The 14,706-nt window shown below is 50.7% G+C and overlaps 4 pseudogenes; 3 read left to right on the forward strand and 1 right to left on the reverse strand.

Annotated features, from left to right (window-relative positions):
- Window positions 1,529-2,458, reverse strand: OR4P56CP (olfactory receptor family 4 subfamily P member 56C, pseudogene; annotated as a pseudogene).
- LOC112445435 (uncharacterized) lies at window positions 6,543-6,662 on the forward strand (annotated as a pseudogene).
- Window positions 6,663-10,071: 3,409 nt separating this feature from the next.
- Window positions 10,072-10,191, forward strand: LOC112445436 (uncharacterized; annotated as a pseudogene).
- A 3,411-nt stretch (window positions 10,192-13,602) lies between these two features.
- On the forward strand, window positions 13,603-13,722 carry LOC112445437 (uncharacterized; annotated as a pseudogene).
- Window positions 13,723-14,706: the final 984 nt, after the last annotated feature.

Consider the following 14,706-nt stretch of genomic DNA (forward strand, 5'->3'; position numbering starts at 1 on the left):
CTAACAACTCTGATTTCTTTTAATCAAGTACCTAGAGATCTTTTTGTGTGTATTTGTGAACTGTATTATTTTACTTAAGTGAAATGAATATGTAGATCTAAATACAACATAGTGTAAAGTCCAGCCTTATAGTCTACATGGCAAGTCTTACAGTCTGAAAAGCAAGTCACTGTGTGATCTGTTTGTGAAGTAACATTGTAAGTATTGGGGAAAATATACAATCACTCTTGCTATTTTAACTGGGTTTGATAAGTATACATGATCAAGGAATAAATAACTACACTGACTTTGCTACAAAAAAGAAGAAAATATAAACCTTTAGTTCCTCAAAATAGATGATTTATCTCAAAGTAAAAGACTTTCACTTCGTATCTAATTTCAAGTGTAGAATAATCCTAAAATAATATTTGACAAAATATAGATCAGACTCATGTGATGGGAATATATATATTCTGCTGCTGTGCTTAGGTGTTTCTGACTCTGTGGCCACATGGAATTAGATACGAAGTGAAAGTCTTTTACTTTGAGATAAATCATCTATTTTGAGGAACTAAAGGATTTATATTTTCTTCTTTTTTGTAGCAAAGTCAGTGGTAGTTTATTTATTCCTTGATCATGTATACTTAATATCAAACCCAGTTAAAATAGCAAGAGTTTGTATATATTTTCCCCAATACTTACAATGTTACTTCACAAACAGATCACACAGTGACTTGCTTTTCAGACTGTAAGACTTGCCATGTAGACTATAAGGCTGGACTTTACACTATGTTGTATTTAGATCTACATATTCATTTCACTTAAGTAAAATAATCACAGTTCACAAATACACACAAAAAGATCTCTAGGTACTTGATTAAAAGAAATCTAGAGTTGTAGGATACGAGGCTAGGTATATAGCTCAGAAAGGAGTTTGCAGTATGTGATTGTTCTTATTTTCCTATAACTGCCTTTTTGTTTTTGTTTAGTCGCTGAATCATGTCCAGCTGTTTTGCATCCCCATGGGCTGTAGCCCACCAGATTCCTCTCTCCATGGGATTTCCCAGGCAAAAACACTGGAGTGGGTAGCCATTTCCTTCTCCAGAGGATCTTCCTGGCCCAAGGATTGAACCTGTGTCTCCTGCATTAGCAGGTGGATTCTTCAACTGTCTTTTACCTTTTAACATATTATTACCTTTTATACCTTGAGGCCAAGTATTTTGAGAGCGAAGTCTCCCCCAGGTTTAGCCTTCAATACAGGCAGGATCACTCTCCCTCCAGACTTTTCACTGTGTTTTTACTCTGTAAAAAGTTTTCTTTTCTTTTCTTTTTTTTTTTTTTAAACAAAGGGGATTATTAGTGAAAAGTGAAATCAAGGAAAACACATTGAGAGGAAAATAAAGAAGGAATCACTGAAGGCAAGCTGTTGTTGGAGGCTTGGCTTTTACACATTCTGACTGATTTTCCCATTAGCAGGAGAGAATCAGCAACAGAGGGAGTGATGAGAAGACAGTCACTGGCGTCAGACGAATGACCTTCAGATCATTAAGCTCCCTTCCCAGAACCTTTTATTGCACCAAACTCTTCTTATGGAATTTTTCATCTCCATGTTTCTAAGTGTGTAGATAAGCGGGTTGAGCATGGGGACAATAATTGTGTAGAAGAGCGTAAACACTTTATCTTCTGGTAATGTTGTGGCAGGTCTAATGTAAACAAAGATGACAGGTGTGAAAAAGAGGATCACGGACTGTGATGTGGGAACTACAGGTGGAAAGTGCTTTATGGTGGCTTTCTGCAGAATATGTGCACACATTATACAGAATCAAAGTGTAGGAGGCCATCAAAACCACAAAGAGCACCAGTCCCATCAAGCCAGAACTGGCAATGACAAAAAAGCCAATTTTGTGAGTATCAGTGCAGGCTAGTTTCAACAAAAGATATGCATCACGGAAATAGTGATCTATTTCACTGGGGCCACAGAAAGGTCAAACAATCGCAAGAAGAAAGAGACCAAGAGAATGAAGAAGTCCCCCTGCACACGACGCTATGAGAATTGAGTGACGTTTTTGCCTGTTCATGGTGATGGCGTCGTGGAGAGGTTTGCTGACGGCCACATAGCAGTCACAGGCCATCCCTGTGAGGGTGAAGACCTCAATCCCCCCTCAAAGAAGTGGGTGGTGAAAAGCTGTGTCATGCAGTTTTTATAGGAAATGGCCTTTTTCTCCATCAGTAAGTCAGTCATGAGTTTGGGTGTCACAGTGGAGGTGTAGAAGAGGTCTGAGAGTGCAAGGCAGTTAAGGAAGAAGTACATGGGCTGGGTGATTAGCTGACTGCATGTAATAGAAATCACAATGATCAAATTCCCCAACCAAATAGCCAGGTAACAGAATAAGAAAAATAAAAAGCAGAGGATCTGGACTTTCTTGTCCATAGAAAGTTCTAAGAGGATAAATTCAGTAACATTATTTCTATCTTCCATGATCTGATGTTCAAGAAAGTGATCTGAAATGACAAAACCAATGAAACGAATCATTGATGAGAAAATGGAAACCTAATATCTACTTTAAATGGCACCAATGCCTTTTAAAGACAAGTTATTTTGAGACCCACTGAAATCATTTTCATTTAATACGAGTCTTTGACTATCTAGTACTAATATTCTTCTATGAGCTAAGAATACAGTGATAAATTAGACAAAGTTCCAGTTTTTATATAATTTAAATTATTTTGTGAGGAAGCAAGGAATTATATTTATCAAGAGTTTTAAAAAAAGAGATAATCTTAATAGTGTTAAGTAGGGTGACATATAATGTGCCAATTTAGGATGTAAAATAGAGGTAACTATAGAATTTGCTTGATTAAGTGGTTTCTAATGAAATCACAAAATTGGTGTAGGGTGTGTGGGTGGGTTTTGCAGTGCTGGCACAGAGTCAATGTTAAATAAATATCAATTAAATAAAAATCTGGAAAGTGAACAATGTGCTATAATTTTGAAGGAATAATACAATAAATAATCATCCTTTAGTCAGGTAATTCATGATAAAACTGAAGAACAAATCATTTTTATGAGTGGACTCATAATCCTTTTTGACTTTTAAGTTAGTTAAGTTGCTCAGTAGTATCTGATTCTTTGCGACCCCGTGGACTGTAGACCACCAGGCTCCTCCATCCATGGGATTCTCCGGGCAAGAATACTGGAGTGGGTTGCCATTTCCTTCTCCAGGGGATCTTTCTGACTCAGGGATCAAACCCAGGTCTTCTGCATTGCAGGCAGATGCTTTAACCTCTGAGCCACCAGGGAAGCCCTTTTGACTTTTAAGAGGAAATAATTCCTTCATGTGAAATACTCCATGAAACTTTCATATTTCTTAAACAATATTTGAAGCATCTCTAGGTTAATATATTGACAACTATGCTTTTCCTGTTTGTCTATATTTCTCTTGCAAGATTATTTCCTCTTTCAAAATAAATTAACATTCAGAAGTTATTTGAGTTCCATCTTATCAGACTGTAATTATAGTTGCCTAGTTTGGAAATAATATACTGAGAAATGGGCTCCACTAATTCCAAATTAGTTCCCCTAAACACAATGCAATAAACAAGATGGAGCACTTCTTCCCGTAATTTCTTAGAGAATTCACCCACACAGTCTGCATGTGGAGTAGAGTTCCCTTTGGTCCACATCTTCTCTAGCATTTGTTATTGATAGACTTTGCAATGAGGACCATTCGGATTCGAGGAAGTGGTCCCTCCTTGTAATTTGCAGTTGAGTCGCTCCAATCATTAGTGTTATGGAGCAAGATGAACTTTTGGAAATGCAGATGTAATTCTATCACCTCCCTGCCACAACTGCTCTTGGATTTTCCCATCATATTGAATATATGATCACATCCCTTCATTGCTTCTTCCCGAGGTTTGTCTCTGATGTCTTTTCACTGGAATGCCCTCTGCACGCTTTGGCTTCCATCCCATAGGGCATTTTTCATTTCTAGAATGTCCTAAGTTTCCCTGGTCACATAGCCTTCCAAGATGCTATTTTCCCTGCGTGAAATTCTTCCTGCATCTTAACCCTGGTTTACGTAGGTTCAACCTATGGATCACAAATGAATTGTTACTCTGAAAAGCCTTTGCTGACACCCAGGTTTTGGTGAGGGAACAGGTCCCACAATAAGTTTTCAAAGGATCTGGCTGTGATGTATCATTAAATTCCTCTCAGTGAAAGCAGGAACTCTGTGTCTTCTTCTCTCCGCATTCTATTTCCAGAAATTTATTACACGCCTCTTAGCTCATCGTAGGTGCTCAGTATTTACTTAGTGTGTGAAAGACAGAAAAGCTCTTGGAGGCCTGAAGGTGTCACTTGGCTCGGCACTTTTGATCTCTTTGTATATTTGGCGATTGAATTCTTTCTTTCCTGGGTTGATGTGTACACTATACTCAAGGCAAAATATAAGGCATTAATACGTATCCATAAATATAGGTTCTTGCTTTCAAGGAACTCGTACAGCAGATTTCTACAAGTTAGGGCTTTTCAAATGCTCTAGAAGTATGTGAACGTTCAGTATGATTCATTTTCACTACAAAGAAAAATCGTTTGACTTCCATAGCAAAGGTGGAGACCTTCCAACGTTGAGTCCAATACTTATACCTTGACCATTTCAGGCAAGACTTGTGGTTCCTTCTGGAGGGTGTGTGGCACTTGCAGAAATGTGAAGATTTTCCAATGTGCTCAGACTTTGCTGTCATTTTAAATCATCAAGAAAGCTTCCAGGTCTCACAGCACACACAGTCAGTAGCCAACGGAGTGGATTCCAGGAATATGAGTTGTTAACCAGCATCACCGTTGATACTGTTGCTGTACACTCAATGCAGTGGGCAGGGCCTGGATTGTCCACTGGGTCTCATGTGGAAAGGAAAGAAGGGATTCCCCCACCCCCACACAGCCCCCCAACACCACCCGCTGTTCACAGCCTTGTGAATAGAAACGGTCCCCAAAACAAGAATCAGACAAACCAGAGAAGCCCAGATGGTAGGCCTTGAGATGAAGGAACTAAGCAGCTGGTTGAGATGGTACCAAGGGGAAAGGTTGCTCTTTTTGTCTGCCACTCTACTCCTTTCTTTCTGGACGCCTTAGGGGTTCGTCATGGAGATGTGAAATAAACTGCACAAAAGTCATATGTGTTGAATCAAGATTTTGCATTTAACCATCTCTCAAAAAGGAAGAGAGCTTCACCTGCACATGTTTCTTTCAAAAACGTCAACTGCTTTTCAATTCCGGGGTTTCTCTCTTGCCTTGTTCAAGTAGCCTTAATAGTAAAAATCAACGAAAACTACATAAAGATTCACAGATACCAACAAAGGACAGCTTCTGTTTCTGAAATCATCTTTCCATTTAGTAGAACACGAGATCTATTCTTTGTATTTTGCCTAGGGAATTAGCAATGTCCTGGTTCAGATGGCAAGGTAACCGCCCGCAGGAGACTGGGGTTTGATCCCTGGGTCGGGAAGATCCCGCCGGAGAAGGAAATGGCAACCCACTCCAGTATCCTCGCCTGGGAAATGCCACGGACAGAGGAGCCTGATGGGCCGCAGTCCATGGGTCGTATCAAAGTTGGGCTCAACCAAGCAACTACGAACAGAAGTATTTCCAAAGACCACACTCAAGTGTGTGTGTGTGTGTGTGTGTGTGTGTGTGTGTGTGTGTGTATCTCCTCTTGCCGTCTTGGAGTCTGTCTCGGAATCTTCATGTATTTCTGCCTCTGTATCTCCTGACAGCCAGCCGCCGGCCCGTTCGTCTGGCCCCGGCCTCTCCCAGGCGCTCTGGCTCTGGCTGAGGAGCTTGCGCAGGCCAGCTTGTCTCCCTTTGCGTGGGTGCGTGCGAGTGTCTGTGTGTCTGTCTGTGTGCCTGCCTGTGGCTGGTCTGCTCTCTCAGGAAGGTCGAGGGCTGGGCGTGGGGGCAAAGGGGGGCCTCGGTAGTGCGAAGGGGGCGGGGCTGAGGCGCTCCGGTCGACCACGCCTCCCTGGCTTCCGGTAGGTTTGGGCACCGGACAGGTGCCAGGCAAGTTGGGTGCTAAAGTTTCACTGCTCCTAGGCCTGCAGGAGGTTCAGAGGCCCCTGGGCCGCGGGGGTCGGGAGGCGGCGGCCCCGAAGACCGACACCTCCGGGGCCGCGTGGGCCTGAGCAGCGAATGGGATCGGGGGGAGGCCCCGCTCAGCGAGCGCGGCCGGGTCTGGAGTGGCCGCGGGTGGGAGGGCGCCGAGACCTCCGCACCCCTCAGCCCAGCCCCCAGGCCCCGCGCGCACGCACGCACGCACGCCCTCCCGGTCAATGGGGGGTCCTGGAAGCCCCTCGGGCCCCCGGGCCCGGCCAGGCGCTTGCTGCTCTGGTGTTGGCGGTGTTCGGGGGGGCGGGCCGGCGTCAGCAGGCTGGAGTCCGGTCGCGGGTCGTGCGGCTCAAGTACAGCACGCCCCGCGACGAGAGGTGCGGCCCGTTGGCCCGACCTGCAGGGCAGAGCGAAAGGGAGGCGAAGCGCAAGGCTCTTAGGGCGCCCCGAGCCAACCGCCTCCGGCTCCGGCCCTATCAGCCTGAAGGCGCCCGATCTCGTCTGATCTCGGAAGCTAAGCAGGGTCGGGCCTGGTTAGGATCTTGGATGGGAGACCACCTGGGAATCCCGGGTGCTCGAGGCTTTTTGCCTACCAGAAGAGGTCCTTTAGCCCCCGCCGCGCGTCCCGATTCTTGGATCCCCCCGCAGCCCCAGCCCCTCCCGGGCCGCGGGGAGCGGCTGGCCGGGGCCCCGACTCCCGCTGCAGACCTGGGTTGCCTCCGCGCGGCCCGCGAGCCCCTCCGCATTCGCATTCGGCTTCCAGGACACCCGACGACCGGCAGTCCCGTCTCCATCTGGGGCTCCTTTGGCTTGCCTCAGGCAATCCCGGGGCTTGCACGGACTCCAGCCAGAGCCCCAGCCCCCGCCCCACCCCCTGCCTCGCAGGCCATCGCGCATGCGCAAGTGCGCACGCACGCACAGATAGATGTGCCCAAACGGGGCATCTATCTTGTTCACTTATACCGTGGGTGTATCTATGCCTGGGAGTCGGACTGCTGAACCATAGGCTACTTCCACTTTTAGTTCCTTCGGGAACCTCCATAATCTTTTCCATACCGGCTCTACCCACGCCCATTCCTACTCACCGTGGAGGAGAGTTCCCTTTGCTCCACATCTTCTCCAGCACTGGTTATTGACAGACATCGCAGTGAGGCCCAATCGGACTCATGTGAAGTGGTCCCTCCTTGGAGTTTGGAGTTGAGCCTCTCCAATCATTAGTGATGTGGAGCAAGATGACCTTTTGGAAATGCAGATGCAATGCTGTCACCTCCCTGCTCCAACGGCTCTCGTATTTTCCCAGCATATTGAAGATACGACCACTTCCCTTCAGGCTTGCTCCTCACGTTCTTCTCTGATGTCTTTTGCCTGGAATGCCCTCTGCACTCTTTGGCTTCCATCCCATAGGGCATTTTTCGTTTCTTGAATGTCCTAAGTTTCCCTGGTCACATAGCCTTCCAAGATGCTATTTTCCCTGCCTGAAATTCTTCCTGCATCTCAACCCTGGTTTACCTAGGTTCAACCTATGGACCTCAACGAAATGGTGCCTCTGGAAAGCCTTCCCTGACACCCAGGTTTTGTGGTGAGGGAAGAGGCCCCTCTATAGGTTCTCAAAGGATCTGCCTGTGATGTATCATTAGAGTCGTCTCAGTGAAAGCAGGAACTCTGTGTCTTCTTCTCTCCGCCTTCTATTCCCTGAAACTTATTACATGCCTCCTAGCTCATCGTAGGTGCTCAGTATTTACTTAGTGTGTGAAAGACAGAAAAGCTCTTGGAAGCCTCAAGGGGTCACTTGGCTCGGCACTTTTGATCTCTGTGTCTATTTGGCGAGTCAATTCTTTCCTTTCCTGGGTTGATGTGTACACTATATTCGAGGCACAATCTAAGGCATGAAGACATATCCATACATAGAGGTTCTTGCTTTCAAGGAACTCGTACAGCAGATTTCTACAAGTTAGGGCTTTTCAAATGCTCTAGAAGCATGTGAACGTTCAGTATGCTCCATTTTCATTTCAAAGAAAGATCGTTTGACTTCCATAGCAAAGGTGGAGACCTTCCAACGTTGAGTCCAAGACTTATACCTTGACCATTTCAGGCAAGTCTTGTGGTTCCTTCTGGAGGTGTGTGGCTCTTGCAGAAATGTGAAGATCTTCCATCGTCCTCAGACTTTGGTGTCATTTGCAATCATCCAGAAAGCTTCCAGGTCCAGGTTCCAGACCACCACCACACACAGTCAGTAGCCAACGGAGTGGATTCCAGGAATACGCGTTGTTCACCCGCATTACCGTTGATATTGTTGCTGCACACTCAATGCAGTGGGCAGGGCCTGGATTGTCCACTGGGTCTCATGTGGAATGGAAAGAAGGGCTCCCCACCCCCACACACACCCCCACCCCCACTGTTGACAGCCTTGTGACGAGAAACGGTCCCCGAAACAAGAATCAGACAAACCAGAGAAGCCCAGATGATAGTCCTTGAGATGAAGGAACTAAGCAGCTGGTTGAGATGGCACCAAGGGGAAAGGTTGCTCTTTTTGTCTGCCCCTCTACTCCTTTCTTCCTGGACGCCTTAGGGTTTCGTCATGGAGATTTGAAAGAAAGTGCACAAAAGTCATATGTGTTGAATCAAGATTTTGCATTTAACCATCTCTCAAAAAGGAAGAGAGCTTCACCTGCACATGTTTCTTTCAAAACCGTCATTGCTTTTCAATTCTGGGGTTTCTCTCTTGCCTTGTTCACTTAGCCTTAATAGTAAAAATCAACGAAAACTACATAAAGATTCACAGATACCAACAAAGGACAGCTTCTGTTTCTGAAATCATCTTTCCATTTAGTAGAACACGAGCTCTATTCTTTGTATTTTGCCTAGGGAATTAGCAATGTCCTGGTTCAGATGGCAAGGTATCCGCCGCAGGAGACTGGGGTTCGATCCCTGGGTCGGGAAGATCCCCCCGGAGAAGGAAATGGCAACCCACTCCAGTATCCTCGCCTGGGAAATGCCACGGACAGAGGAGCCTGATGGGCCGCAGTCCATGGGTCGTATCAAAGTTGGGCTCAACCCAGCAACTACGAACAGAAGTATTTCCAAAGACCACACTCAAGTGTGTGTGTGTGTGTGTGTGTGTGTGTGTGTGTGTATCTCCTCTTGCCGTCTTGGAGTCTGTCTCGGAATCTTCATGTATTTCTGCCTCTGTATCTCCTGACAGCCAGCCGCCGGCCCGTTCGTCTGGCCCCGGCCTCTCCCAGGCGCTCTGGCTCTGGCTGAGGAGCTTGCGCAGGCCAGCTGTCTCCCTTGGCGTGGGTGCGTGCGAGTGTCTGTGTGTCTGTCTGTGTGCCTGCCTGTGGCTCGTCTGCTCTCTCAGGAAGGTCGAGGGCTTGGCGTGGGGGCAAAGGGGGGGCCTCGGTAGTGCGAAGGGGAGGGGCTGAGGCGCTCCGGTCGACCGCGCCTCCCTGGCTTCTGGTGGGTTTGGGCACCGGACAGGTGCCGGGCAAGTTGGGCGCTCAAGTTTCGCTGCGCCTAGGCCCGCAGGAGGTTCAGAGGCCCCTGGGCCGCGGGGGTTGGGAGGCGGCGGGCGCCGAAGACCGACACCTCCGGGGCCGCGCGGGCCTGAGCAGCGAATGGGATCGGGGGAGGCCCCGCTCAGCGAGCGCGGCCGGGTCTGGAGTGGCCGCGGGTGGGAGGGCGCCGAGACCTCCGCACCCCTCAGCCCAGCCCCCAGGCCCCGCGCGCACGCACGCACGCACGCCCTCCCGGTCAATGGGGGGTCCTGGAAGCCCCTCGGGCCCCCGGGCCCGGCCAGGCGCTTGCTGCTCTGGTGTTGGCGGTGTTCGGGGGGGCGGGCCGGCGTCAGCAGGCTGGAGTCCGGTCGCGGGTCGTGCGGCTCAAGTACAGCACGCCCCGCGACGAGAGGTGCGGCCCGTTGGCCCGACCTGCAGGGCAGAGCGAAAGGGAGGCGAAGCGCAAGGCTCTTAGGGCGCCCCGAGCCAACCGCCTCCGGCTCCGGCCCTATCAGCCTGAAGGCGCCCGATCTCGTCTGATCTCGGAAGCTAAGCAGGGTCGGGCCTGGTTAGGATCTTGGATGGGAGACCACCTGGGAATCCCGGGTGCTCGAGGCTTTTTGCCTACCAGAAGAGGTCCTTTAGCCCCCGCCGCGCGTCCCGATTCTTGGATCCCCCCCGCAGCCCCAGCCCCTCCCGGGCCGCGGGGAGCGGCTGGCCGGGGCCCCGACTCCCGCTGCAGACCTGGGTTGCCTCCGCGCGGCCCGCGAGCCCCTCCGCATTCGCATTCGGCTTCCAGGACACCCGACGACCGGCAGTCCCGTCTCCATCTGGGGCTCCTTTGGCTTGCCTCAGGCAATCCCGGGGCTTGCACGGACTCCAGCCAGAGCCCCAGCCCCCGCCCCACCCCCTGCCTCGCAGGCCATCGCGCATGCGCATGTGCGCACGCACGCACAGATAGATGTGCCCAAACGGGGCATCTATCTTGTTCACTTATACCGTGGGTGTATCTATGCCTGGGAGTCGGACTGCTGAACCATAGGCTACTTCCACTTTTAGTTCCTTCGGGAACCTCCATAATCTTTTCCATACCGGCTCTACCCACGCCCATTCCTACTCACCGTGGAGGAGAGTTCCCTTTGCTCCACATCTTCTCCAGCACTGGTTATTGACAGACATCGCAGTGAGGCCCAATCGGACTCATGTGAAGTGGTCCCTCCTTGGAGTTTGGAGTTGAGCCTCTCCAATCATTAGTGATGTGGAGCAAGATGACCTTTTGGAAATGCAGATGCAATGCTGTCACCTCCCTGCTCCAACGGCTCTCGTATTTTCCCAGCATATTGAAGATACGACCACTTCCCTTCAGGCTTGCTCCTCACGTTCTTCTCTGATGTCTTTTGCCTGGAATGCCCTCTGCACTCTTTGGCTTCCATCCCATAGGGCATTTTTCGTTTCTTGAATGTCCTAAGTTTCCCTGGTCACATAGCCTTCCAAGATGCTATTTTCCCTGCCTGAAATTCTTCCTGCATCTCAACCCTGGTTTACCTAGGTTCAACCTATGGACCTCAACGAAATGGTGCCTCTGGAAAGCCTTCCCTGACACCCAGGTTTTGTGGTGAGGGAAGAGGCCCCTCTATAGGTTCTCAAAGGATCTGCCTGTCATGTATCATTAGAGTCGTCTCAGTGAAAGCAGGAACTCTGTGTCTTCTTCTCTCCGCCTTCTATTCCCTGAAACTTATTACATGCCTCCTAGCTCATCGTAGGTGCTCAGTATTTACTTAGTGTGTGAAAGACAGAAAAGCTCTTGGAAGCCTCAAGGGGTCACTTGGCTCGGCACTTTTGATCTCTGTGTATATTTGGCGAGTCAATTCTTTCCTTTCCTGGGTTGATGTGTACACTATATTCGAGGCACAATCTAAGGCATGAAGACATATCCATACATAGAGGTTCTTGCTTTCAAGGAACTCGTACAGCAGATTTCTACAAGTTAGGGCTTTTCAAATGCTCTAGAAGCATGTGAACGTTCAGTATGCTCCATTTTCATTTCAAAGAAAGATCGTTTGACTTCCATAGCAAAGGTGGAGACCTTCCAACGTTGAGTCCAAGACTTATACCTTGACCATTTCAGGCAAGTCTTGTGGTTCCTTCTGGAGGTGTGTGGCTCTTGCAGAAATGTGAAGATCTTCCATCGTCCTCAGACTTTGGTGTCATTTGCAATCATCCAGAAAGCTTCCAGGTCTAGGTTCCAGACCACCACCACACACAGTCAGTAGCCAACGGAGTGGATTCCAGGAATACGTGTTGTTCACCCGCATTACCGTTGATATTGTTGCTGCACACTCAATGCAGTGGGCAGGGCCTGGATTGTCCACTGGGTCTCATGTGGAATGGAAAGAAGGGCTCCCCCCCCCACACACACCCCCACCCCCACTGTTGACAGCCTTGTGACGAGAAACGGTCCCCGAAACAAGAATCAGACAAACCAGAGAAGCCCAGATGATAGTCCTTGAGATGAAGGAACTAAGCAGCTGGTTGAGATGGCACCAAGGGGAAAGGTTGCTCTTTTTGTCTGCCCCTCTACTCCTTTCTTCCTGGACGCCTTAGGGGTTCGTCATGGAGATTTGAAAGAAAGTGCACAAAAGTCATATGTGTTGAATCAAGATTTTGCATTTAACCATCTCTCAAAAAGGAAGAGAGCTTCACCTGCACATGTTTCTTTCAAAACCGTCCATTGCTTTTCAATTCTGGGGTTTCTCTCTTGCCTTGTTCACTTAGCCTTAACAGTAAAAATCAACGAAAACTACATAAAGATTCACAGATACCAACAAAGGACAGCTTCTGTTTCTGAAATCATCTTTCCATTTAGTAGAACACGAGCTCTATTCTTTGTATTTTGCCTAGGGAATTAGCAATGTCCTGGTTCAGATGGCAAGGCATCCGCCGCAGGAGACTGGGGTTTGATCCCTGGGTCGGGAAGATCCCCCGGAGAAGGAAATGGCAACCCACTCCAGTATCCTCGCCTGGGAAATGCCACGGACAGAGGAGCCTGATGGGCCGCAGTCCATGGGTCGTATCAAAGTTGGGCTCAACCCAGCAACTACGAACACAAGTATTTCCAAAGACCACACTCAAGTGTGTGTGTGTGTGTGTGTGTGTGTGTGTGTGTGTGTGTATCTCCTCTTGCCGTCTTGGAGTCTGTCTCGGAATCTTCATGTATTTCTGCCTCTGTATCTCCTGACAGCCAGCCGCCGGCCCGTTCGTCTGGCCCCGGCCTCTCCCAGGCGCTCTGGCTCTGGCTGAGGAGCTTGCGCAGGCCAGCTGTCTCCCTTGGCGTGGGTGCGTGCGAGTGTCTGTGTGTCTGTCTGTGTGCCTGCCTGTGGCTCGTCTGCTCTCTCAGGAAGGTCGAGGGCTTGGCGTGGGGCAAAGGGGGGGCCTCGGTAGTGCGAAGGGGAGGGGCTGAGGCGCTCCGGTCGACCGCGCCTCCCTGGCTTCTGCTGGGTTTGGGCACCGGACAGGTGCCGGGCAAGTTGGGCGCTCAAGTTTCGCTGCGCCTAGGCCCGCAGGAGGTTCAGAGGCCCCTGGGCCGCGGGGGTTGGGAGGCGGCGGGCGCCGAAGACCGACACCTCCGGGGCCGCGCGGGCCTGAGCAGCGAATGGGATCGGGGGGAGGCCCCGCTCAGCGAGCGCGGCCGGGTCTGGAGTGGCCGCGGGTGGGAGGGCGCCGAGACCTCCGCACCCCTCAGCCCAGCCCCCAGGCCCCGCGCGCACGCACGCACGCACGCCCTCCCGGTCAATGGGGGTCCTGGAAGCCCCTCGGGCCCCCGGGCCCGGCCAGGCGCTTGCTGGTCTGGTGTTGGCGGTGTTCGGGGGGCGGGCCGGCGTCAGCAGGCTGGAGTCCGGTCGCGGGTCGTGCGGCTCAAGTACAGCACGCCCCGCGACGAGAGGTGCGGCCCGTTGGCCCGACCTGCAGGGCAGAGCGAAAGGGAGGCGAAGCGCAAGGCTCTTAGGGCGCCCCGAGCCAACCGCCTCCGGCTCCGGCCCTATCAGCCTGAAGGCGCCCGATCTCGTCTGATCTCGGAAGCTAAGCAGGGTCGGGCCTGGTTAGGATCTTGGATGGGAGACCACCTGGGAATCCCGGGTGCTCGAGGCTTTTTGCCTACCAGAAGAGGTCCTTTAGCCCCCGCCGCGCGTCCCGATTCTTGGATCCCCCCCGCAGCCCCAGCCCCTCCCGGGCCGCGGGGAGCGGCTGGCCGGGGCCCCGACTCCCGCTGCAGACCTGGGTTGCCTCCGCGCGGCCCGCGAGCCCCTCCGCATTCGCATTCGGCTTCCAGGACACCCGACGACCGGCAGTCCCGTCTCCATCTGGGGCTCCTTTGGCTTGCCTCAGGCAATCCCGGGGCTTGCACGGACTCCAGCCAGAGCCCCAGCCCCCGCCCCACCCCCTGCCTCGCAGGCCATCGCGCATGCGCATGTGCGCGCGCACGCACAGATAGATGTGCCCAAACGGGGCATCTATCTTGTTCACTTATACTGTGGGTGGATCTATGCCTGGGAGTCGGACTGCTGAACCATAGGCTACTTCCACTTTTAGTTCCTTCGGGAACCTCCATAATCTTTTCCATACCGGCTCTACCCACGCCCATTCCTACTCACCGTGGAGGAGAGTTCCCTTTGCTCCACATCTTCTCCAGCATTGGTTATTGACAGACATCGCAGTGAGGCCCAATCGGACTCATGTGAAGTGGTCCCTCCTTGGAGTTTGGAGTTGAGCCTCTCCAATCATTAGTGATGTGGAGCAAGATGACCTTTTGGAAATGCAGATGCAATGCTGTCACCTCCCTGCTCCAACGGCTCTCGTATTTTCCCAGCATATTGAAGATACGACCACTTCCCTTCAGGCTTGCTCCTCACGTTCTTCTCTGATGTCTTTTGCCTGGAATGCCCTCTGCACTCTTTGGCTTCCATCCCATAGGGCATTTTTCGTTTCTTGAATGTCCTAAGTTTCCCTGGTCACATAGCCTTCCAAGATGCTATTTTCCCTGCCTGAAATTCTTCCTGCATCTCAACCCTGGTTTACCTAGGTTCAACCTATGGACCTCAACGAAATGGTGCCTCTGGAAAGCCTTCCCTGACA

The sequence above is a fragment of the Bos taurus genome, unplaced genomic scaffold (genome assembly GCF_002263795.3).
Source record: "Bos taurus isolate L1 Dominette 01449 registration number 42190680 breed Hereford unplaced genomic scaffold, ARS-UCD2.0 Leftover_ScbfJmS_1386, whole genome shotgun sequence".
In the NCBI taxonomy this organism is placed as follows: Eukaryota; Metazoa; Chordata; class Mammalia; order Artiodactyla; family Bovidae; genus Bos; species Bos taurus.